At 42.0% G+C, this 25,580-nt stretch overlaps 1 protein-coding gene and 1 pseudogene across 6 annotated transcripts in view; one reads left to right on the forward strand and one right to left on the reverse strand.

Annotated features, from left to right (window-relative positions):
* The window catches only part of ITSN1 (intersectin 1), a 219,645-nt gene that overhangs the window by 190,844 nt on the left and 3,221 nt on the right, over nt 1-25,580 (reverse strand). Inside the window, exon 2 of one of the 6 annotated variants that reach the window (XM_078076837.1) lies at nt 11,299-11,348. The exons of the other annotated variants lie outside the window; for them this stretch is intronic. The gene's annotated coding sequence lies outside the window, so the exon portion shown is untranslated. The remainder of the gene's footprint in view (nt 1-11,298; nt 11,349-25,580) is intronic. 6 annotated transcript variants of the gene reach the window in all.
* LOC118528174 (small ribosomal subunit protein eS24 pseudogene) lies at nt 4,914-5,444 on the forward strand (annotated as a pseudogene).

Genomic DNA, 25,580 nt, shown 5'->3' on the forward strand with positions numbered 1-25,580 from the left:
TTCAAATTAAATTATTCAGAATTCCAATAGTAACACATTAAAACATTCAAGGGGACTGAACTGTTAAATCTCATATCTTAATGGCTGAAAACAAAATTTTTGAAAGGAAAAAAAAAAAAGATCCACAATGGAAGAAAATCATACCTGTAAAGATGTCTTAAAGGTACCAACGAGTCCTAAAGACATGGCTTCAAGGCTTCAACAGCCTCTGAGGTAAACACACCTGGCTTAAGGAACACACTAAATGCAAACTCATTTAATTACACCTGTCAAAGGCAGGGCGGCATAATCAAACAATTAACCCAAAATACTGAGTAATAACAACATTCAAGCCATATCTAGACATAAATACAACAATCAGGTGTGCCCAGAACTTCAGAAACATCTTTTTCTTTTTAAAAGATTTTATTTATTTATTTGACAGAGAGAGAGCGTGCACAAGCGGGGGACCGGCAGAGGGAGAGAGAGAAGCAGGCTCTCTGCTGAGCAGGGAGCCCGACACTGGGCTCGATCCCAGGAACCGGGGAATCATGACCCAAGCCGGAGGCAGACGCTTAACGACTGAGCCACCTAGGTGCCCCTCAGAAACATCTTTATCCTGAACTAATGAATGACCCCATTTGGGGCAAGATCTATTGAGGTTTGAGATGGTAATTAATACAGTCATTTTCCTGTGATGGAGGTATAAGCATAAGCATGATAGAAAACAAAGCTTATTCACAGTCAGACGCAGTAACAAATTTTTGCCACATCCATTAGTTGGATGGATCGATGAGTCAAGTACTGAGCTAATGCTAGAGACAAAAAGGGTAAGATACCCATCCTGCCCTCCAGAAGCCTGCAGTCCACTTGGATCAGCAAGGGCCAAAGACCAGACAGGGATCTCCCTCTACCCTGGGGCAGGAACTTTACAGACATTATCTCTAATTCCTGTTAAAGACAAGAAAACTGGGAGTTTGAGAGGTAAGTCACTTTTCAAGGCCACCCAACTCCCTACAAATCCAGGCTCTGTTCTGACCCCTCCACACTTTGTCCTAATGTTAGCACCACTTTTAATGTCAGAAGGAGACAAGAGTATGCATTGTTCGCACCTTACAAGAGATTATGCTAATTTTACGATCAAATCAAGAATAAACATGATGTTATGATTTTAAAAGAGAAGTATGAATTACATAAAATCAAGTAGCATCAGACAAGTGAAAAAAACAGTTTCTAAATGATCCTATTTTGAATGGGAAAAATTACCTATAGAAAAATCAAAAAAGGCAAGACAAAAATGGAACAAAATATTAATACCGGTTATATTAGGTGGTGAGATTACAGGCACTTATTCTCCCTTTTTGAAATTCTTTTATAATGTCATTTTTAAAATAATGACCCAACATTAAAAAAAAAATTTTTTTTTTTTTAAAGATTTTATTTATTTGACAGAGAGAGACACAGCAAGAGAGGGAACACAAGCAGGGAGAGTGGGAGAGGGAGAAGCAGGCTTCCCGCCGAGCAGGGAACCTGATGCGGGGCTCGATCCCAGGACGCTGGGATCATGACCTGAGCCGAAGGCAGACGCTTAACCATCTGAGCCACCCAGGCGCCCCTAAAAAAAAATTGTTTAAACCTAGCCAAGATTCCATTAACCAGTGGTTCTCAACAGGTGTGTATCATTCCGCAGTGGATGTTGGGAAATGTGTAGTATTTTTGGTTGTCACATTCACTGGAAGGCACCACTGGCATTTAACAGGCTGCTCAGTGGCGTCTGGGTGGCTCAGTCGGTTAAGTGTCTGCCTTCGGCTCTGGTCTTGATCCCGGGGTCCTAGGATTGAGCACCACCCCACCCCCCTGCTCAGGGGTAGTCTGCTTCTCCCTCTCCCTCTGCCCCTCCCCCCTACTCATGCTTTTTTTCCTCTCTCTCTCAAATAAATAAATAACTTCTTAAAAAAAAAAAAAGTAACAGGTTGCTCAGAACAGTCCCATACAATGAATCATCCCATGTAACTTACTAATGTCTCTAGACATTCCCGTAGAGGGGGAAATAATCCATTTATAATTATCTGATCCTAGAACCAAATTCCATTTTACATATAAACCCACAAGACTTTGTGCAAGGTTTTACCATACATTCAATTTGCTAAGAGTATAATTCAAGAGAACACCGTTTTGAGTTTTGCCATTGTTCGCAATTCCAGCAAAGTCGAGTCATTAACTATGATGCCTTTCTGCATGTCTGAATCACCTCACTCAGCGGGCATCTGCAGTAAGCATCCCACCCTCTGTGTCTTCTGGTGTAGTCACGCCTGAGCGCTGACACACTCAAATAGTATAAATTACTTTGATTTCTCTTTATAAAAAAGTTAGGGCGGGGTGCCTGGGTGGCTCAGTCCATTAATCTGTTAAGTGCGATTAAGCAGCTAAGTGTGGGATTCTTGGTTTTGGCTCAGGTCACAGCCTCGGGTTGTGAGATCAGCCCTGCATGGGACTCTGCACTCAGCGGGGAGTTTGCTTGAGACTCTCTCTTTCCCTCTCTCTCTCTGCCCGCCCCCCCCCTCAAAAAGTAGTTACGGCATTACACTGATGTTTTTGAAACTGTGTGTATTTAACTTTATGAGAATAACGGAGGCATCAGAAAAAGGGTGTGCTGGGTCTAACAAGGTTGAGAGTTTGCTGCAATAAACACAGGAATGTACGCAGTGGATGAGAATCCGGGGGACTTCTACTAGGTCAGGCATTAAAGAGAGCTGCTAAACTGCAAAAACAATTCCACTTTTCTCACGATGAGTCTTTGTTTTGGAAAAAGAAAGTTACTGCCATTAAAAATTTATGCTAACTTGTAATGAGTTTATTCATTTTAAGTGAATTCATGAATGGAAAAGTTTAAAAATGAGTAATTTCTCAGGTTTAATTTTAACGTGGTAAATATCAATAAACAGAAGCTACGTAAACAAAAGCTCCTTGGGGATCCTCAGTTGTACGAAGTGGTCCTAAGAAGAAAAAACTTGAAAGCTACTGTTCTAGAGGAAAAAGATGTGGGAAGGAGGGCAAACTGGCTGGAGGGAGCCAGGTCCAAGGCGGGGGTGGGAGGGGTGGGGGGTGGAGGGGGTGGGGCAGGATCTGGTGAAGCAAGTACTAAGCCGGATCAGTAGTGCGTGATTACAAGGGGTTTAAGGAATTCAGGATGAGGGATAAGCTTTTGACTCGGGCAGCCGAGTAACTAGGAAGCCACTCTGATTTTAATACCATAAACATGTTATCTTGTGTAATAAAAAAAATTAAAAGGTAGAAAATAAATACAAGAACATGAAAGCTTAAATGAAAATACTGGCACAAACCACCCTTTTCCAGGCAGATACAATAATAGTTCAAAATACCTCCTTCTCTCCCTGCTTCTGATCTATACAAACAACCCACAATGTTGGGACAGTGGTCATGAACACAACTGGATTACACTCCGTGGCCACCAAGGATTGAAAAGGAACCTTGACAGGGAACATGGGCTCTCCTCCCTCCCAGTACTGGGCCCCCTCCAATCTGCATCTTTAGGATTCCATGCAGTATTATTTTTAAGGATTCAGCTTCAAAAACTTTTTCAATCAAGTGTTCCAAGAAGCAGGAAGAAGGAACCATGTACTGCCCCCTCCCGCATTTCTGCTGAACTCCAGCGCAGGCTCAGGCCCAGGCTCTCTAGGCTCCACAGGGAAGATCCGGGCCTGCCACCCGCAGAGCTAGGCTTTCCCGCACCAGGCGTTCAGGACAGAGTAACGGATATGGCTACAGAGCGAAGAAAATCTTTTACTGGAAGTACAACTGGAAAGGGAAAGTACTGTTAATGCCCGATTTTTAACACTAACGGAGCCTCCCCTTCATACAAACTATGTGCAACATCCCCAGGCCCCATCCCTGCGCTCAACTTCATCCCAGTACGGGTCTTGGTGCCAGAAAGGGATCCTGTGGTATTAAGGCTGACAGTAGGAGGTAGGAGGGCAGGCACATCCTCCCTTCCCAATGCAGATTCTTGTCAACATTCTCGCCTTCTAGCGCAGGGCTAGAGGCCTGGCTTATTCCGCCTGGCAGAGAGCCTACCCTAGCCCGAGGCCCACACCAAGGCTAAGTAACCATCTTAGAGAGGTACCTTGATTATTTGAATCCCAAAGACCCCTGTCAGCACCGACATTTGTTCCTATTTAGTTCTAAGTTCCTTAAAAAAAAAAAAAAAAAAGATTTGAGAGAGAAGACGCATGTGTGCATGCAAGAGCAGGGGGAGGGGCAGAGAGAGAGGGAGAAGCAGACTCCCTGCTGAGCATGGAGCCTGATGCGGGGCTCTATCCCAGGAACCTGGGATCATGACCACAGCTGAAGGTAGATGCTTAGCTGACTGAGCCACCCAGGCGCCCCTAAGTTACTTTTCTAAAGGTTATCTTTTAATACCCTCCCCACTTCTTTTTTCTCATTTCTAGTTGGTAGTAAAAACCCTCAGAGAAGTTCAAATGTAAGTGTTTGCCTCAAAGACAGAGACTAGGAGAAAACTATAAAAATCTATTTTGTTCCCAAGGGCCGCAGAATAGGGAAGAGATGATCTAAGAGGCCATAAGCTGAGCCAGTCTCTAAGAAAAGAAACGTCCAACGAGCAACTGGGACCAGAAGCACTCTGGGCATGACTTTGGCCCCCACAGCTCCTCACCTCTCCTCCAACTACCTCTTTGCTGGAGCCCTGCCTTAGGCACCAGACCCAGGACCCTCCCAATTCCATCACCACCATCATGCAATACAGTTGACCCATCAACAACAGGGTTGGAACTGCGTGGTTCCACTTATGTGTGGATTTTTTTCCCATACAGTACAGTACCATAAATGTATTTTCTCCTCTTTATGATTTTCTCAGTAACATTTTGTTTCCTCTAGCTAACTTAAGAATACAGTATATAGAGCTTGGCCGCCATCATGAACGACACAGTAACTATCCGGACCAGGAAGTTCATGACTAACCGACTACTTCTGCGGAAACAGATAGTCATTGATGTTCTTCACCCCGGAAAGGCAACAGTACCTAAGACAGAAATTCGGGAAAAACTAGCCAAAATGTACAAGACCACACCAGATGTCATATTTGTGTTTGGATTCAGAACCCATTTTGGTGGTGGCAAGACAACCGGCTTTGGCATGATATATGATTCCTTGAATTATGCAAAGAAAAATGAACCCAAACACAGACTTGCAAGACATGGCCTGTATGAGAAGAAAAAGACATCAAGAAAACAGCGAAAGGAACGCAAGAACAGAATGAAGAAAGTCAGGGGGACTGCAAAAGCCAATGTTGGTGCTGGCAAAAAGAAGTGAGCTGGAGACTGGACAACAGAAGGAGTAAAGATGCTGCGGTGGCTTTATCTGGTTGTGCAGATTTTTCATGAGAGGATCAATAAACTAAGAATGTTAACGTGAAAAAAAAAAAAGAATACAGTATATAATATATATAACACACAAAACATATGTTACTAATCTGTTTATAGTTTCAGTAAGACTTCCAGTCAACAACAGGCTACTTCTAGTTAAGTTTTCGGGGAGTCAGAAATCACATGTGGAGGGCGCCTGGGTGGCTCAGTCGTTAAGCGTCTGCCTTCGGCTCAGGTCATGATCCCAGGGTCCTGGGATCGAGTCCCACATCGGGCTCCCTGCTCGGCAGGAAGCCTGCTTCTCCCTCTCCCACTCCCCCTGCTTGTGTTCCCTCTCTCTCTGTGTCTCTGTCAAATAAATAAATAAAATCTTAAAAAAAAAAAAAAAAGAAATCATATGTGGATCTTCGACTGTGCAGGGATTGGCACCCCTAACCCCCTCTTTGTTCATGTTGGGTCAACTGTACTACAAAGAGGTAGAACTGTGAGCCTTCCAAATGGGAGCCTCTTATACGTATTCCCATTGAGCTAGTACTATACACACACGGAGGCTGAGATAGCACACAGCATAGTGGTTAACAGTGCAGACTCCAGCCAGACTGTGTGGGTCCTAATACCAGATCCGCCACTTTCAGGCTGTGGAATCACAGGTAAGCTAACTAACCATTATAACAGTACCCACCTATTCTGCAGGGTCGTTGGGAGGATTAGGTGAGTCATTACATGGGAAAACACCTAGAACACTGCCTGCACATAGTAAGCACTCAGTAAAAATTATTTATTATACTTCGAATGCATCACAGATTATAAAAGTTTGAGGGGGCACATCTGGGTGGCTCAGTTGGTTGGGCGTCTGCCTTCGGCTCAGGTCATGATCCCGGGGTCCTGGATCGAGCCCCACATCGGGCACCCTGCTCATCGGGGAGCCTGCTTCTCCTTCTGCCCCTCCCCCTGCTCGTGCTCTCTCAAATAAATAAATAAAATCTTTAAAAAAAAAAGTTTGAGGGAACCAAATATGCTAAAGTGTAATCACCATATCGGATATCATTCCTACTGTAAAAGGTGTTCAAAACCATAAACTTAACCAGTAACTGAGATCCTTTTCCTAAACTGGAGACTTACAGTGTCCTGAAAAGAACACCCTTATTCCAAATCTAATAATCTCTGAGCAATGAAGACATAAAACCACCACACACTCAAAAAAGGTCATTTGGCTGACAATTTATTTTCTATTTTCAAAAATGTGTAACACAGGCACTTCATACGTAATTTTTTGTTATTAGCATGTAACATTTTCACTAAGACATTGGTTCTCTAAATTTCTGGCTTCAGGACTCTTTTATACTCTTTAAAAATTGAGGATCCCTAAGAGCTTACCTTAGAAAGTTTTAAGAAACAGAAATCTACAAGCCCATAACCCATTAGCCATCAAAGGGATAATGTCATAAACACTGTACAGCCACTGGAAATCTACGCTGTACACTTACAGAGAAGAATAAAAAGGAGAAATAATATCTTAACTATCACTGTGAAAAAACCTGAACTGGCAGACCCTCTAAAAGTGTCTCAGTGAGCGCCAGGAACTCCAGACTACACTCTAAGAACCTCTGCAGTAAGGAAAGAATGGGTATCAAAAGTCTCATGGCTTTCGTCTTCTACCTCTTCTAGATCTACACAAGAATAATTATGATACATTTCACTGAACTATATATGAACTGAGTATGATCGTATTCTAAAATTACAAAAAAATGGTTTGGAAGTATTTTGACAAAATTGCCACCAAGGTAAACTAAATGTTACCTCTAATTTCTTTCCATTTTTAAAATTATAAATACAGGGGCACCTGGCTGGCATGCAATTCTTCATCTCAGGGTTGTGAGTTCAAGCCCCACACTGGACAGAGAGCTTACTTAAAAATAAATTAAATTAAAATAGTGAATACATATAACAAAAATTACCATCTTAACCATTTTGAAGTGTATAATTCAGTGCATTTAGTACATTCACCATTTAATATATTAATACCATCACCAACATCTAGTTCCGGAACATTTTCATCATCCCAAAAGAGAACCACATATTCTGCCCCCAGCAACTACCAATCTGCTTTCTGTACCTATAGATTTGCCTATTCTGAGTATTTCATCTAAACGGAATCATACAGTACATGGTCTTTCGTGTCTAGTTTCTTTCACTTGCCATGTTTTCAAGGTTCATCCATTTTGTTGAAGGTATCATTCATTCCTTTTTATGACCGAATAATACTGTTGTATGCATATACCACAATTTGTCCACTGATAAAAGTTGATCGACATTTGGGAGTGTTTCCACCTTTTGGCTATTGTGAATGATGAATGAACATTCTTCTGCAAGTTTCTGTTTGACAGTGTTTCCTTTCTCTGGGGTATATACTTAAGAATGGAATTGCCAGGCCATATGATAACTCTATGTTTAGCTTATTGAGGAGCTACAGAACTGTTTCCAGTGCAGCAGCACCATTCCTGCCAATCACATGTAAGGCTTCCAGTTTCTCCAATACGTATTCTTGACAGCACTTGTCATTTTCCATTTTTTCATTTTTTTAAAGATTTTATTCATTTATTTGATAGAGAGGGACAGCAAGAGAGGGAACACAAGCAAGGGGAGTGGGAGAGGGAGAAGCAGGCTTCCCGCAGAGCAGGGAGCCCAATGCGGGGCTCGATCCCAGGACCCTGGGATCATGATCTGAACCGAAGGCAGATGCTTAACACCTGAGCCACCCATGCGCCCCTTTCCTTTTTTCATGACAGCCATCCAAATACGTGTTAGGTGGCACTTTTGATTTCTATTTCCCTAATGACTAAACGCATTGTTGGCCATTTGTGTATCTTCTTTGGAGAAATGCCTATTCATGTATTTTGCCCATTTTAAAAATTGAGTTTTCTTTTTGTTGTTGGATTTTAAGAATTCTTACATTTAATTATGTTTTTTAAGTACATGAAAGCACTTTAAACCGGCCACACGTCTGGTCCTCTCCTTTCTACCAAGCTGTAAGACAAATGCCAACCTTACACATGACAAAAAGAGCAACTAAGAAATTAAAAGAGGTCACAGAACCAACTGGCCAAAAAAAGCAAAAAAAAAAAAAAAGCAAAAAAAAAAGAACCAACTGGCAATAAGACTATATAACACCTTCATTTTTGTCTTAAATTATAAATCCAGGACTGGATCACAGATGATGATAAAATAATGATGGTGGGACACCTGGGTGGCTCAGTAGGTTAAGTGTCTGCCTTTAGCTCAGGTCATGATCTCTGGGTCCTGGGATCGAGTCCCGCATCGGGCTCCTTGCTCAGTGGGGAGCCTGCTTCTCCCTCTCTTTCGGCCTGCTGCTCCCCCTGCTTGTGCTCTCTATGTCAGATAAATAAATCTTTTTTAAAAACTGATGATGGTAATAGTCATTTCCTATAAAGTGCTTACTATTTAGCAAGACACTGTGCTAGATGCTTTCACATCCTCACAACAACGCTACGAGGCAAGAACTGTAATCCACCCCATTTTACAGATGAGGAAACAAGAGATACAGAAAAGTGAAATCGCTGGCTTATGGTTATGCAGTCAATAGCTGAGCAGGCTTGCTCTAGAATCTGTGCTCTTAACTGGTTTGCTTTACTGCCTCTCAATCTTGAAATAACAATAAATCTTGCTCAATTACCTAACTCAGGACTTTAAAAAAACACCAGTAGCTACACTTTGATATGTCACTTTCAAGTTCCAATCCCCACTGTCTGCACAAATCTTTTAGGTAACGGGGCGCCTGGGTGGCTCAGTCGTTAAGCGTCTGCCTTCGGCTCAGGTCATGATCCCAGGGTCCTGGGATCGAGCCCCGCATCGGGCTCCCTGCTCAGCGGGAAGCCTGCTTCTCCCTCTCCCACTCCCCCTGCTTGTGTTCCCTCTCTCGCTGTGTCTCTCTCTGTCAAATAAATAAATAAAATCTTTAAAAAAAAAAAAAAAAACAAATCTTTTAGGTAACTCTTGGTTCTAAAACTTGCCTCTTAATCAGGTATGAATGGCACAAAGAAGTAAACCCAAAAACAGATGGGTGAATGCCATCTTATCATTCCCACTTAGATCTTTTCTAAGATTTTTGAATCTGACAAAGACTATTCAGGATATTGTGACTCAGGTGACTATTTCCAAGAGCGTCCAGAATGCATCTTGACCAGAGTTACAAGAGGTTACCATTACCAGCAAAGGCAGGGCTTAAAGGCCCGTCTAATTCAAACCCATAATTTACAATATAATTGTATATCAGTTAATGGTTTTGTAAACTAAATCTCAAACTTGAGAAGAAGTCCAGAAGGTAATGTATTTCATAACAAAACCAATATGAACACAATTACAGGCAAAACTGCCTGGTATATCCAGCATTGCTACAACTGTCTAGAGCTAGGGACCTCACAATATGAAAGAATTTTAGGCCGTATCTAAACAATCCTTTACAGACAATTCCTGCTCCTTCTAGAATTAGAAGGCAAACTAAAGCCCTGAAATGTGCCTATATGATAAATGCTCATGTATACCAAATTTCATTTCATAATGTTTTAATACTCCTATCTATTTTTGTGGTAATTCAAGAATTTCTTATTTAAGTTCAGCTACCCAATATGTCATCTGTAATGTTCTTACCACAAATGACAGCAAAATCTGGGGGCACCTGGGTGGCTTAGTCAGGTAAGTGTCTGCCTTCGGCTCAGGTGATGATACCAGCGTCCTAGGATCGAGACTCCCATAGGGCTCTCTGCTCAGCGGGGAGCGTGTTTTCCTTCTCCCTCTGCCTGCAGCACCCCCCCCTGCTTGTGCTTGTTCTCTCTCTCTGTCAAATAAAATCTTAAAAAAAAAAAAAAAAATAGAGGAAATCCGTTTACTCCTCGGGCTAGACCTAATGTCATTTCTTTTTTTTTTTTTAAAGAAATTTCTTTTTTTTTTAAGATCTTATTTATTTATTTGACAGAGAGAGACACAGCGAGAGAGGGAACACAAGCAGGGGGAGTGGGAGAGGGAGAAGCAGGCTTCCCGCTGAGCAGGGAGCCCGATGTGGGACTCGATCCCAGGACCCCGGGATCATGACCTGAGCCGAAGGCAGACGCTTAACGACTGAGCCACCCAGGCGCCCCCCCAATGTCATTTCTGATAGCAGAAGACTCTGGAGGCTCTCTCTATATATCCTACCACCTATGCACTGAAATGTTGCACTGAATTAGGCCTATGAAGGTTCAACATACAAAACATTAATATGAATACACTTAAGTCACAAAGAAAATGTGAAATGCTTTCCTCTTAGGATGGGATTGTGTAATTGAGAATTATATACCAGAGAGATCTAGAAAAGGGATGGGAAGGGGTACAGTCAAAAGTCTGGGAGCAGGGTGGGACTCAAAGGGAAAAAGGGAAAATGACTAATAGCTGGGGCAGCAGCTCCCACCTCCATGAGACCCAGTCTGGCCCAGAAGGATAAGCCAGCGACAAATGGCAAGAGGCAGAAGGAAGAGGGACAGCAATATGCTAGGCTGAGGGAAATGAAATGTGAAGCAAGGGAAGTGCATGTGACAAAAGGACCACACGTGGAGGTGCAGGTGGCCAATGTCAGGAAAGCGGAGGTATAGACGGAAAAGATGAGCAAGACACTAGAAAGGTCAACAGGGACGGAGCATGAAGCAAGCCCTCATCAGACTGGGCGCAAAAGGTTTAGATGTTTCCCTATAAGCGAGCAATTCTCATGTGGCCGCTGGATCCCTGGAGTTCCCAAGACCCTTTCAAAGGGACCGGAAGGTCAAAACTACTCTCATAATAGTGCCCAGACGTTATTTTCCCTTTTCATGGTGTTTATATTTGTGGTGATACAAAAACAAGGCTGGGTAAGGGGCTGCCATCTTACCAGTGGCACAAAACTGTCCTGGTGGGTCATGTTGTCCTCAATGCCACACACTCACATTAAAAAAAAAAAAATCAGGTTTCACTTCAGAATGTCCTTGGGAGGTCATCAGAAATTATGACGTAGGGATCGAGCCCTACGTTGGGCTACTTGCTCAGCGGGAGCCTGCTTCTCCCTCTCTTCCCCGCTATCTCTGTCACTATCTCTCTCAAGTAAATAAAATAAATAAATAAAATCTTTAAAAAAAAAACTATACTTATTATACTTATATAATTATACTTATGCAGACTTAAGTGTTTGGCAGATGATTTCTCAAAAATGAAGTGAGCCTACAGTACTTATTGCTAATGATAAAAGTTGAGCTTCTGGGCAAAAATTTTTAATTTGGAAAACTAGTATTGGGCATTGTGAGTTAGAATGCTTGCTGACATTTAGAGAATTTTCTAATAAGATGGGTGCTATTATTTTTTTTTAAAGATTTTTATTTATTTCTGCATTTGAGAGAGAGAGAGAATGAGTGCTGGGGAGGGGCAGAAGTAGAGAGAGAGAGGAGGAGACTCCCTGCTGAGCAGGAAGCCCCATGGGGGGGTGGCGGGGGTCTTGACCCCAGGACCCAGAGATCATGACCTGAGCCAAAGGCAGACACTTAACCGACTGAGCCACCCAGGCGCCCCAAGATGGGTGCTAATATTAACAAATGGGATGTTGTGGTATTGTTTAGAGAAACATATCAACGTTTGGAAGATCTACATAACTCGGTGAACTAATATTTTCCAAATGACCAACACATGATATTACAAAATCACATAGGAGTAAAATATCCATTCAAACTGCAAGATGAACTAATAGATTTTATTGTAAGGCAGTATGAAAAGTTCACTAACATAATTTCAGGTTCCACAATGCAACTAACCCTGAAGAAACTAGCAGTGTCAAATGTTGGTATAGTATCAAAGAATAACCACAATTTTCTGAAAATGCCATCAAAAGGCTCCTCGTTTTTCAACTACATATCTGTGTGAGGCCAGATTTCTTTCAACTACTTCAACCAAAACATTTCGCAACCGACTGACTGCGGGAACAGATATGAGAACCCAGCTGTCTTCTATTAAGTCAGACATTCAAAGAGGTTTAAAAAATGTAAAACGATGCACTCTTCTCACTAAATGTTTTTGTTTTGTAAAACAGTTTTCATAAGTCTGTTATTCATGTAGACATGTAATGGGTTTATTACAGATATTTTCAATAAATTAATACAATACTTTGTAAATTTCTGTTTATTTCCTAATCTGGCAAATAGTGATAGACTGAAAAAAAAAAAAATCCCACAAAAAGAAAAGCTCCTTGAGGTCCTCGATAACTCGTCAGAGTATACAAAGGTCTTCATACCAAAGTGTGAAACCTACCACCACAGGAGATGAACACACAGGGAAAGATTTTATTTTGAGGCAGCAGATGTACAAATACGCTCCATACACTCCTCTGGCAACAATGGGCAGGTAACACTGAACAGATTAGGCCTAGACCAATCAGTACGAGCAAAGTGGTAACATGAAAAATAATGAAGTTTAGGGCTAAGACAACAGCAATGGACACCGAGGGAAAGAGATGAATTCAAAAGATGTTTCGGAGGGGGCGCCTGGGTGGCTCAGTCGGTTGGGCGGCTGCCTTCAGTTTAGGTCCTAGTCCTGAGGTCCTGGGATTGAGCCCAGCGTGGGGCTCCCTGCTCAGCAGGGAGTCTGCTTCTCTCTCTCCCTTCCCCTCCCCGCCAGCTCGTGCTCTCTCTCAAATAAATAAATAAATAAAATCTTTAAAAAAAAATAAAAAAAGATGTTTCGGGGGCAGGAGAATTGACAGAATCCAGCAACCAACTTCAGAATCAGACAGAAAAAGTCCAGGCTGCTGGCTAACTTGCAACTGCCTGTCCATGTATCTGTCTTACAGATAGGCACTGAGTCTATGCCATAGAGAGATCTAGATACTCTATAGTGTGACCATCAGTTCTAACAACGGCTCTCGGACACCAACTGAGTGTCTTACAATTCAATTCTGACACTATCTCCCTGGAGTTAGTACAGACCCCACAAGTGAAGGGCTCAGCCCCCCTTCAGAAACCAGACACAAGTCTTGAGTACCCCCCGAAACTACCAGCACTTCCGCTGGCAGACTATAAATTCGGGGGTTCCCACAACCGTCACCCTCCCCCAGGTTCAGTAATTCATTGGAACTACTCACCAAACTCAGGAAAGCACTACACTTGTAATCAGTTTTATTATAAAGGATACAACTCTGGAACAACTGAATTGGAGACTCACAGGCAAAGCATGGGGGAGGGGAGTTGTAGGGCATCCATGCCCTCTCTTCCTCAGTGAACTAAGGCACCCCCCTGGAGTTGTTTTGGAATGTTGGTGAGGCTAGGGTCCGGAGCCAACGGCCAAGAAAGAATTCGTGAGGCGTCTTTGGTGCAAAAAGGTGATTTTACTAAAGCACCGGGACAGGACCCTGTGGGCAGAAAGAGCTGTGGCACAGGGGTTGTGAGGAATGGCTGATTATATACTTGGGAGTTGGGGGTGGTAAGGACAAAAGGAGGTGTCCAAAAGGACTTTCATATGCTCAAGGAGACTCTCAGGATGTTGGAGGGCTTGCCATTATCAAGATAAGGTTGTTTCTCCCTTTAGCAAAGCATTAACATTAAGACAGCTGGGAGTTTCCAGGAGGAAGGTTATATACTCTGCCTACCTCAAGTATTTGTCAATGGGCTGCAGGTTATAAGGAAATTTTATTTTATTTACATTCCCTTCTTTGTTTCCCACATCACTATGGAGGGAAGGGTGATAGTAGGGCTCCAGGAGTCTTTGGGTTTCTGGAAGTTAGGTTACTGCTAAGAATGCTTTTTCTTGTATATCACGAAGACATTGGTAAACTGAGGGAGACTCATGTCCTGCAAGACTGTGATTACTCTCTTAGATAACCATTTGTATTTTCCTTCCCTTAGTTTTGGGGAAGCCAGGAGTGCCTGAGGAATGTCCCACATATCCCACGGGGGGGGGGGTGTGTGATTTGTGGGGTGTCAGCCTGTGCATTGTCCTCAGCTTGCCTTCTGCTCCCTCATCACACCCACCTACACTTCTAAATGTTCACCAAACCAGAAGATGTCCAAACCTCACCATTCTAGGATTTTTATATGGGGCTTCATCAGACATGTCTGATTAAATCACTGCCCACATGATGAAACTCAATCTCCAGTCCCCCCTCCCCTTTGTGGGGATGGGAGGGGCTAGAAGTCACTTCATTAGCATAAACTCAGGCAAGGTCTAAAGGGACTCATTTTGAATAACAAAAGACCCTCCTACCACTCAGGAAATTCCAAAGGTTTCAAGAGCTCTGTGTCGGGAACCCGGCATAAAAACCAAGTACACTTTTTTTTAATTATACTATAGAATACCTGACATAGTTACTGATATTTAGTAGGTATTCAATAAATAACTGCTGTAGATAAAGGGTTAGAACTCAGAAGAAAAGACAGAACTCCAGGTATACACAGAAAACGGGATTTATTCGTGGTAGCTAAAAGTCTTAAGAATGGAGATGACTGTCTTAAAGAGGGTAGAAGTAACAGCTCTAGAGACGGCAACATAACAAGACAAGGAGCCCTCAAAGGAGAGCAAGAAGTCCTAGATGTAAGAGAGAGGAAAATACACAGAGCATAAGGCAGGGAAAACCGAAGTAGAAGAGTGTTTCTAAAGAAGAAATGTGTGGAGGGGCGCCTGGCTGGCTGGGTCAAAAGAGCATGCGACTCTTGATCTTGGGGTTGTGAGCTCGAGCCCCATGTTGGGTGTGGAGATTATGTAAATAAATAAAACTTAAAAAAAAAAGGTATGTCAAAAGTCAGAGGAAGGTCAAGAAACGCATGGACGGAAACTTGGGCACAGGATTCAACAATGGAGGGGCAGAGGCAGAAGCCTGTTCTGAAGAGTAATGGGAACGAAGTAAAGACACCCAACATAAAACTACTCTTCCAAGAACCGTGGCTGTCAGAGGACGGCATGAGACGCCAACAGGTGGACAGGGTACAGCATCAGGGGGAAGAACCTGAGCGCCAGGTGAAGGATGGGGCAGAGGAGGCAGAGAACAAGCTTAACTCAGACGGGAGGTTTGGGATTGACACCAAACCCTGTTGTACAGCACAGCCTTCAAGGCCCTGCCCAGGCTGGCCTCACCTCCTGTCCACGTTCCTCCTAGAGGCCACGGTGGTCTTCTTCTCAAATGTGCTGTGCTCCTTCATGGCGTGGGCCCTGCTCCCATGCTGGGTCCTCGGCCTGGGAAACTTCTTTTCCCTTCCCTGACTAACTCCAGTGTGTAACTCAGACCCCAAGTACACGTCAGATCTTCCCTGGACTTTGGACTGGATTAGGTCTTGCTGAACCTTTCTTTATAGCACTTACAAAAGCTGGAAATCATTTATTTATGCAGGGTGGGGTTTTGTTTTTTTTTTTGGTATGTATGTCTGTCCCAGTAAAAGATAAATAGCTTGAGGCCAGGCAGCGGCCACTGGTGTCCTCCTCGCTCCCACCTGGCACCAGCAGTCAAGGAGGACTAGCTGTGAAGGAACAAGTGCAAGAGAATGGCACTAAGTCTCAGAGGAAACAGAAAAGAACAGCACCTAGAACCCGGGAAGGGAAGGAGACACCCACCTCTTCCTCCTCCCCTTATCGCAAGAAGCAAAGAGTAAGCGTGAGTCAGACAGATTTACAAGAGCTGCCGGGGAAGTGGGCAGCAGGCCCAAACGGGAGGCAGAATTACTCCTGAAAGTGAAGGTTCGGAAGCCTTGGGGGAAGCTTGAGGAAAAGGGCAGATCTGGTGAGGAAGGGAGAGAAAGCTGAGAAAGACTACTTAGCAGGTCACCGCTAAGTGGGGAAGGAAGTCCACAAGTTTGTTCACTTCTCTTCAGCCAACTGTCAGCAGCACAAACACAGGAAACAGAGCACAGATAGTTGGGTTGGTCTAGCGATGGGGGTCTGCAGGGTAGAAATGACAGAAGGACAGCAGGACTAGGGAATCGCTGACGTGACACGCTCAGAGTTCCCAGGTGCACAGAGAAGGAAATGAAACCAGGAGGAAATGAACAACCTGAGGTAAAGGGAAGAAGGACCAGGAACTAGAGTTTCTGGATGGAACTGTTGTAATCGGGAGCGTGTGAAATAAATTACAATACAGAAGCTTAAAAATACATGCAACGTATTTTTTGAGATATCATAAGCTCTTGCCACCTACTGTCATCAGTCTCTTAGAACAACAACAACAAAAAAGAAATCTCAAAAATAGGCCCATCCCATTCTGAAAAAGGTCAAGTTGCTATCTTTCCTGGAGTCTAATGAAAAAAAAAAAAAAAGCAGATGACTGAAGAAAGGATATCCCTTTCCAGCTCCAACTTTTCCATAGCAGATACATGTTTTTCCAGCAGTTCCAGATGAGCAGAAGTTAAAAAAGCCTCCAAGTACGAGCCAAGACAGAACGCCAACACACCTTAGGCCCTGAGAAAATCTGCAATTATAGAAGCAGCCAAACTGGTGACAATAATGCCCACAGTTCTAAATTTAACTTGATCTAACCAGATTACAGATGAGTCTCCCAAAGTTCATTCCATTCAGAGAAATCAGAGAATAGTAAAATATATTTAGTTCTAAAATGAGTGAGAAACAACACAAATTCTGCAGGCAGTACATTGACCATTTAAATTTAAAAAGCAAACTTTATTGAGAAGAATGCTCATATATACTTTTGGTTGCTTTGATGTCTTTGCATCGTTTTATTAAAGGCTTTTATTAAAGGCTATCATTTAAGAAGAAAAGGGGTCACCACCAGCCCCCTTCCATATGTTCACGGTTTATGAGGAGTGTGTTGGGCATGTGTTTGCCTGCTCAGCACTCTCTTCTCCCAACTGATCCCATTTTCCCTCCTGTTAATTCCAGGAGTTTAGGTACCAACCTCACCAACTGGTACAAAAGATGGACCCAAAAGCCCAGGACAGCCAATGAGAGTCCTGCACTCCCCTGGCCAAGAGGACGGGCTCAGGCATGTGATCAAGCCAGGCCAATCAGAACCCTTGAACTTGACAGGTATGTGAGTCAACACATTTTCCTTTTTTCTTTTTTTTTTTTTAAGATTTTATTTATTTATTTGAGAGAGAGAGAGAGAATGAGAGAGAGAGAGAGCATGGGAAGGGAGGGTCAGAGGGAGAAGCAGACTCCCCGCCGAGCAGGGAGCCCGACGTGGGACTTGATCCCGGGACTCCAGGATCATGACCTGAGCCGAAAGCAGTCGCTTAACCAACTGAGCCACCCAGGCGCCCTTTTCCTTTTTTTCTTAAGACAGTCTGCAAAGAAAAAAGTTCAGACAAATACAGTTATAAAGGACTATTGTAGCACTGAATTTTGTCTTCCTTCTACTACAATCCTTTCCTTCTCTTCCCTTCATTTTTCTGTTTTCCCTCCCCACCCAACTCCTTAGGATAATGGACTAGGTAAACTAAGCATTGAGTTTTTAGGACATCACCATGAGGCAGAAAGTTAATCTAAGGGAATAAGACTAGTCCCAGGTAAATTAAGCTGTGACTCAATTTCTTGGTATTTAGATATTAAAGTTGAGTCTTGTTTCAGTGGCTTGAACAGAACACATTTGAACAGACTTCAAACTTGTCCCCTACATGGACACACACAATACTGGATGTACACTGTGAGTATCTCTAGTATCATTTTTTTGCATGAGGCCACAATGTTACAGGTATGTGAAGGGAAATAACACCATGAAATTCTAGGACATTTGGAAGTACATTCCAAATCTCTTCCTTCCCATTTTCCCTCAGCTAGAGATCTGAACTGGTTTAAAAGAGGTGAAAGTGGTGTCCACATTTGCAAAATGGCCTTTCCAATAAAATCATGATTACCAGAATTAAATTGTGTACTTCTGTGTTTCTTGCAGTCCTTAATTTTCAATGTTATTATTACATGGAAAAAATAATGAAAAATTCACAACTTCCTCAGAAGAAATATAAGAGACAAGGTAGTATTATAAAAAGAATACAGTGCTGAGAAGGAGGAGAACCGTCAATCACCATAACAGTTACCACCTCAACTGGCTTAAACCAAAAGGAACAGGAACAGGAATGCAGCCAGCCCCAGAAACGAATGAAGAGAAGGTTCAAAGCTATCAGAGACTCGGGTAGTGTTCTCTCTTTCAGCTTCTCTCCAGATCCGTGCTTTATGCTCTCCATCTACAAACCACCTTTCTCTGTCCCCAGACACAACAGCGGAACGTAACTGCCTTGAAGTCCCAAGTGTTTACCCTATGGCCGTGGGCATGTGAAGCTCCAACCCCTCTGTCCTGGGCCCAATTTCAAATTTCCAGGAAAGGAACACTCACTGGGCTAGCTTGGGTCAGGTCCCCAAACCTGGTTCAATCCTCTGTGTCTCCTATGGGGAGGAAGAAGTTGGCGGCGAGTGGATGTGTGGGTTAAAGGACAGTTAAAGGCTTTGTGTTGGGTCAGACACTCCAAACATTCCCATCACACAGTCCCAGCTTTGTACTTGTTTTCTTCATCATCAAAATAAGGTCTACCTTAGACTTTTGCTAGGAGTCTAGAGCTTAGAAGAACTTAAGAGAATTAAAATTGAATTTAAGAGATTAGAGGGTAAGGAGCATTCACCACTGTTTTGGGAGTTCACATCAATAAGAAATACAAGCTAAAAATAACTTATACATTCGAGAAATAAAAACTGTCTTTTACAAATATGATGGGCTACGTGAAAAACCCAAGAGAAATGAAAAAAGCCATAGGGTCTTAGAGGGCTGAGATTCTGTCTTGGTTCAAGGCTGTGCCCAGATGTAGAGCGCATGCGCATGTTCACTGAACCACTGACCAAACTCAGAACTTCCCAAGTACTGTACTTTCAAATGGGTCACAGGCATGCTCAAAGCACTGCTGCCCTCAGGTTTGGGGGATGATACCTGCCATTAATGATAATTACCAGGAATAATGTCGTACTAATTGTATAGGACATTAAAAAGGTTGAGAAGCACTGAATAAATAACCAAAAGACTCTGGAACTAAGAGTTCTAGCAAGGTGGCTGGTTACCAAATAAATCTGTATAAGGCCAAGACGCATTTAATAAATGTTCAAACTCATTGGTAGTAGCAAAAAATCCAAGTTAAAACAAATAAAACTTAAGAAAAAGATTTTTCTTAAATGGTTTTACCCAGTCGTGGTGAGGGGCACATACAAAGGCAGCGGTGGGCTATTGAGGCTTGGAATATGTTCCAATATATTAAGTGAAAAACACAGGCTACACAACTGTATGTACTGAGATTATAAACTGGCAAGGCAACGAAGATTGAATTCAGCCCTTGGGTATGCTCTGTTTGAATCCCAGTGTGTTTATAAAAAATTGTAGCCCCCATAAAAATTGGGAGATTTCATATTGAATCCGTATTTCCAGACTTCCAGCTTCTCTTGAAGAACTAGAAGGTATAGTAACACCAACATGCATCCTCCCAGGGCCACGAATGAGTAGGCTGACTGGCCGCAGGTTGCCCCATCTATGGACCATCTTCAGTGCCCAGGTCCCTAGCATGCCCTCATGTCTCCCAGACTGAGAAGCTCACATACCCAACCTGCTGAGAAATTTGAGCAGGCTGACCTCTCACAGCGTATGAACGGTCATTATCCCCGGATAGTGAGATTCTAGCTCCACTTTTTTCTTCCCTTATCTATATTTTCAAAAGTTTCCTTCGATAAACACATACTGCTTTTGGAGTGAGAAAAAAACATGTTATTTTTTAAATTACCAAATCACAACTGCAATATCACTTCATCTAATGGGACTAAAATAACTAAAGATAACAGATAATGACTGTGGTTTAAAACTAATTGAACTAAGGAAGTAATGTAAGGTTACAATTACAGCAGTATTTCCCTCCCTTTGATACTAATTAAAACACCAGCTTGGACAGACAATAGCAGCATTTTACAGATTACATCTTCCTCAAAGTGAACAGCTCCTATAGACACTCATAAAACACCTATTTTAAGGATTCACTTCCCTATATTTAAAAGTTTCTTTCACCAAGAAACATAAACAATCTTTATCAGAAATCTGTTAATCAATTGACTTAATGCTTAAAAAGTTAAATAATTCCTGATCTTTATTTTACATTGTTTGGTTTGGTTTGGTCAATATTAAGAGTAGTTTTACAAGAACTTCAAAAAGTTTCTACCAATCACCATTCATCTCACCCCATCTCTGAAACCTCAGAGTATCTTCATGGTAAAGAAAAACTACAAGGCTAGGTAGAAACGTCAACATCCACAGATGACAGAAAGTAGAGCCAATTCAACATTTCTCTCTTGCTCTCCTAGAAGTCTCCACTCTCATGACATCCAGAGTGATGTTTTCAGACAAAAGCAAATCATGGGATTCCCCTGCTTAAAACTTACCTTAGCTTCCTACTTCTACTGCTTGAATAAAATCCAAACCAGCCTGTCTCTTTATTCCTCGCCTGTCTCTCCAGTACTCACGGAACTTAGGTGACTCTGGTCGCTAGACAATCAGGTCCCCAAACACTAATCTACTCAACACGCCAACAAGCAACTGCTAAGCATCCAGGTCCTGGGGATAAAGCAGTGAGCAACACAGACAAAACTCCCTGCCCTCCTGAAGCTTACATTCTAGCAACCTCTCTACCACCTTCACTTGCTCCTCAATTTTTGTAATCAATTAAAGGTTTTTAAAACAATTCTAATGACTGTGTTGAAGGTATCTGGAAATAAGCAGTACTACCTATAATAATTTTATTATCATTTACTGACTTTCTTTAATAGTAATTATTTATCATAAGCAAAGGAGAGAAGAGAAATAAAAGAGGGGACCTTTACTCAGTGAAACCTGGTATATACCAGGAAGGCCACTGATCGGTATTTTTAAAGCTTTCTCTCATACTCACCATACAGCTATACTAGCTTGTTATATGTCAGTGACCAAAAGGTGAATATTTCAATTCTGCCAGAATGGAGCAGTTGAATTTAAATAATTCCAGAAACTGAAAGATTACTTGTTTTCAAAATCTATTATCTTAAGTTTACAGCAGAAATGGATTTTTATAAAACACTGGATCCACAATGAACAGACTCTTATTATTATAGATAACATACAGGAATGGTGCGTGTGTTTATACAACGGCTTACAATACAAAACACTGCCCTTGCTAGAACAATATAACTGCTCAGGAAATTTGCCTCAAAGAAAAATAATTAGCCCTACATACATGCGTGCACACAAAGACAAAACAAATGGATCCCACAGCAACTTGTTTCCAATGCTTTTATCATAAGAATCAGTGTCCTTCTTGGGGCACCTGAGAGGCTCAGTTGGTCGAGCGTTTGATTCTTGGTTTCAGCTCTAGGTCATGGTCTCAGGGTCCTGAGATGGAGCCTACGTCGGGCTCCCCACTCAGCATGGAGTCTGCTTGGGATTCTCTCTCCCTCTTCCTCTGCCCCTCCACCCATGCATGCACATGCAAGCGCGCCCTCTCTCTCGCTCTCTCTCAAATAAGTAAATAAAATCTTTAAAGAATCAGTGTCCTCCTTAACTAGGTTGGTTAAAGCATGGGACTAAAAGCCACTTGGCTGCATTCATTTCCATGAGCTGTATCCATGTCTTGCAAATCCTTACCACCAGTCACCAGGCGGACTTGCAGGCAAGATGCAAGGATGAACAAGACCACCACCAACAAAAAAACAAGGCAAAATGCCCATTAAAGCAAGAGGATCAGGGGCGCCTGGGTGGCTCAGTCATTAAGCATCTGCCTTCGGCTCAGGTCATGGTCCCAGGGTCCTGGGATCCAGCCCCACATCCGGCTCCCTACTCAGCAGGAAGCCTGCTTCTACCCACTCCCCCTGCTTGTGTTGCCTCTCTTGCTGTCTCTCTCTGTCAAATAAAATCTTAAAAAAAAAAAAAAAAAAAAAAAAGCAGGAGGATCAAAAGCACTGCCCTCCTGTATTAAGGAGAGGATATCAATTTTAACCACCAAGGATAAAAAACAACAACAACTACTGACCAACTGCTATGACCTTGTTATTTTCACAGTCCTATTCGGCTGAATCCAAAACTCCATAACACCCCTCAGTTCAACTCCTGGCTCTACCACTCCACCAAGAGTGAAGGGTACTCAGTACACACACAACCTTGGTGGAGCCCCACACCATGCAACAGTGAGAATGGGTTTTAGCGACCAGCTTAAAACTGAGCTGTGGCAGTCCTACCTCAGCAGAAGCAAACTCAGGCCAGAGAGCTTAAGCCCAAACAATGTCACCAATGCTCTCTCTGGGCAATAAGCTAGTAAAATAAGCAGCCGATTATTAATTCTACTAGAAAAAGGTCAAAAGAGCACTGATGAATTCAAATAGATTAACCTGTTTCAAATTCACCTTGTTAAGAGGGCAACAAAATGTTAATGATATTGTACCATCACATTTATTAATAGAAGGTTTTGGGTTTTTGGTTTTTTTTTTTTTTAACAATCTCCCAATGGATCGGTGACATCTCTCTCCAGTGAGGCCTTCACATTCCTGCAGTGAGCTTCCACAGGCCGCTTCAAATCTCCAAACTGGCCAATGTGGGAATGTTTGGACAGACTCCCAGCCGTCTCGCTCATCATACATCCACATGTAGTCCTTTCCAAGGCAAGGCCACACATTACAAGTGAGCCGCCTTTTCAAATTTCACTAGTCTTCTCTGGGACTCTAACCCTGCTTTTCATGCAGAGGCACTTTAGGAAAACCACCACATTGGAAAGGATAACTAGCTGCTTTGAGAGATGAATGCTAGACAGCAGACAAGGCTTATTTGTGAGCTAACTTACACAATTCACTTCTCAATGAGAGGGACTCAAATCTGTAAATTAATACACATCAGGGAACCTCTAGGTTACTCCAAAACTGAAATCAGGAATGTAAAAATGCCCTAATGCCTATAAATCGTGTCCAGGGAATGGGCAGGCCAGCCACATTGTAGCTGAAAATTCGGCCTCTGGAGGTACACAGCTGGGCAGCCACTTGCTGGTGAAGTTCCTTCACTGCTGGTACCTCAGTTTCCAAAGCATATTCATCTAAAAAAGGACAGTTTTATGAAGACTGAGTGAGTTAGTGTTTATCAAAGGGTGCAAAAGGACTTGCTAAATGTTAGCTATCGCTATTACTGGTGTACGAATTTTGACTTTACAGATCACACTCCTGAACACATCACATTAACATCTCTTTCTTCTTCCTAAAAATAATAATAATTCACTAGGTTTGTCACTGGTTAAGTCATTCCAAAAAAAGGAAGGAGGGAAGAAAACAGAAATCTCAGCCAGGACTGTAAGGATGTAAATTGCTACAACCTTTCTAAATGGCAATATGTATCAAAAATCTTACACTTAGCATGTACTGTACTTTGATCCTGCAAATCCACTTCTAGAAACTTACCCTACAGAAATAAAAAAATCTCACAAGTATACACAGATGTGTACATAGGAAAATACTCACTGCAGAGTTATAACAGTGGGGGAAAAGGAAACAAACTAATGTCTGATAAAAATTAATTGGTTAAATTATCACAGACATATAAAATGGAATCTTAGGGGCGCCTGGGTGGCTCAGTCGTCAAGCGTCTGCCTTCGGCTCAGGTCATGATCCCAGAGTCCTCGGATCGAGCCCCAAATCGGGCTCCCTGCTCGGCCAGGAAGCCTGTTTCTCCCTCTCCCACTCCCCCTGCTTGTGTTCCCTCTCTCGCTATGTCTCTCTCTGTCAAATAAATAAATAAAATCTTAAAAAAAAAAAAAAGGAATCTTATTCAGTTATTAAACTATTATAACTGACAATATAGACATGGAAAGATTCATGGTAACATGTTAAGCCAAAAAAGAAGTTACAAAATAATCATGTATAGCAAGTCCCATATTTGTTACAAAAATTGTATATAAAAAGCCACATGCACACACAAAAGAGGGTTTGGAGAGATATGTACTGAGGTAGTGGATTTATGAGTATTTTATAGTTTTTACTTTTCTGTATTTCAATTTTTCTATCATAAAGATGCAATTCTTTAAAATACAAGGGATATGAACTGATAAGCAGTTTGGTTCTGAAATGTACAATGAAGCTAAAAGTGATGACAAGATTTATCTTTATTTAGAAAAAAACTTTTATTTACATAATACTTGATGGTCTATTAGATACGTTTAATGGTTAGCTATCCAATTAAAAATTATACATATTTAGGAGCGCCTGGGTGGCTCAGTCGTTAAGCATCTGCCTTCGGCTCAGGTCATGATCCCAGGGTCCTAGGATCGAGCCCCGCATCGGGCTCCCTTCTCCGTGGGAAGCCTGGTTCTCCCTCTCCCACTCCCCCTGCTTGTGTTCCCTCTCTCGCTGTCTCTCTCTCTCTGTCAAATAAATAAAAAAATCTTTAAAAAAAAATTATACATATTTAGTATCAAGAAATAGAGACTTTGGGTGATGGATTTCTACCATCAAGTGCAGCAGTACAAGAATTAAATGGGTTAGTTTTTGAGTTTGATATATCTTTATATACCCCAATTCCTTATCATCATAATTACCATTTATTGAATGAACATATCTCAAAAACTTATGTAAGCACTTTGAAGTATTTAAACTTAACCTACTATTATTATTCCCATTCAGCTGGAAAAACTGAGACATTGAAATGTTAAGGGACTAGATCAAAGTCACAGACTGTGGGGTCAAACCCAATATCCTCTAGAAATTTTACTCCTAACTGTTCAGCACCCTCAACTATATAACAGAAACTGTTATTTATGGGGCCCTACACTGGATTCTGACAGAAAGGAATGAAGGTCATATTTTATTAGGATGAAAAATGAAACTGGAAAACATACCAATTTTCTGTTATTTTTTTGTAAACCAATTTTTACAGCATTATTTGGGCTTATCATAGCTTAAAAAATGGCATTTTGAGATCGTGATAACATAGTAATTTACCACTACACTGTGACTTAAATTTACATTTTGAGTCTCTAAGTAGTATTTTTTTTTTCTAAGCAGTATTTTGATAGGAGCCTTCTTTCCAGCTTAATCACCTTGAGCAGGCTATGCTTGGGAAAGGTTCTCTCTTTTTCAGAGCCAACCAAACTTACAGAAATGACCGGGCATAGTACATGTGGCTCCTAATTTATAAAATCAGTGACTAAGTAATAAGATTAATTTTAC

Source organism: Halichoerus grypus, chromosome 1 (genome assembly GCF_964656455.1).
Source record: "Halichoerus grypus chromosome 1, mHalGry1.hap1.1, whole genome shotgun sequence".
NCBI lineage: Eukaryota > Metazoa > Chordata > Mammalia > Carnivora > Phocidae > Halichoerus > Halichoerus grypus.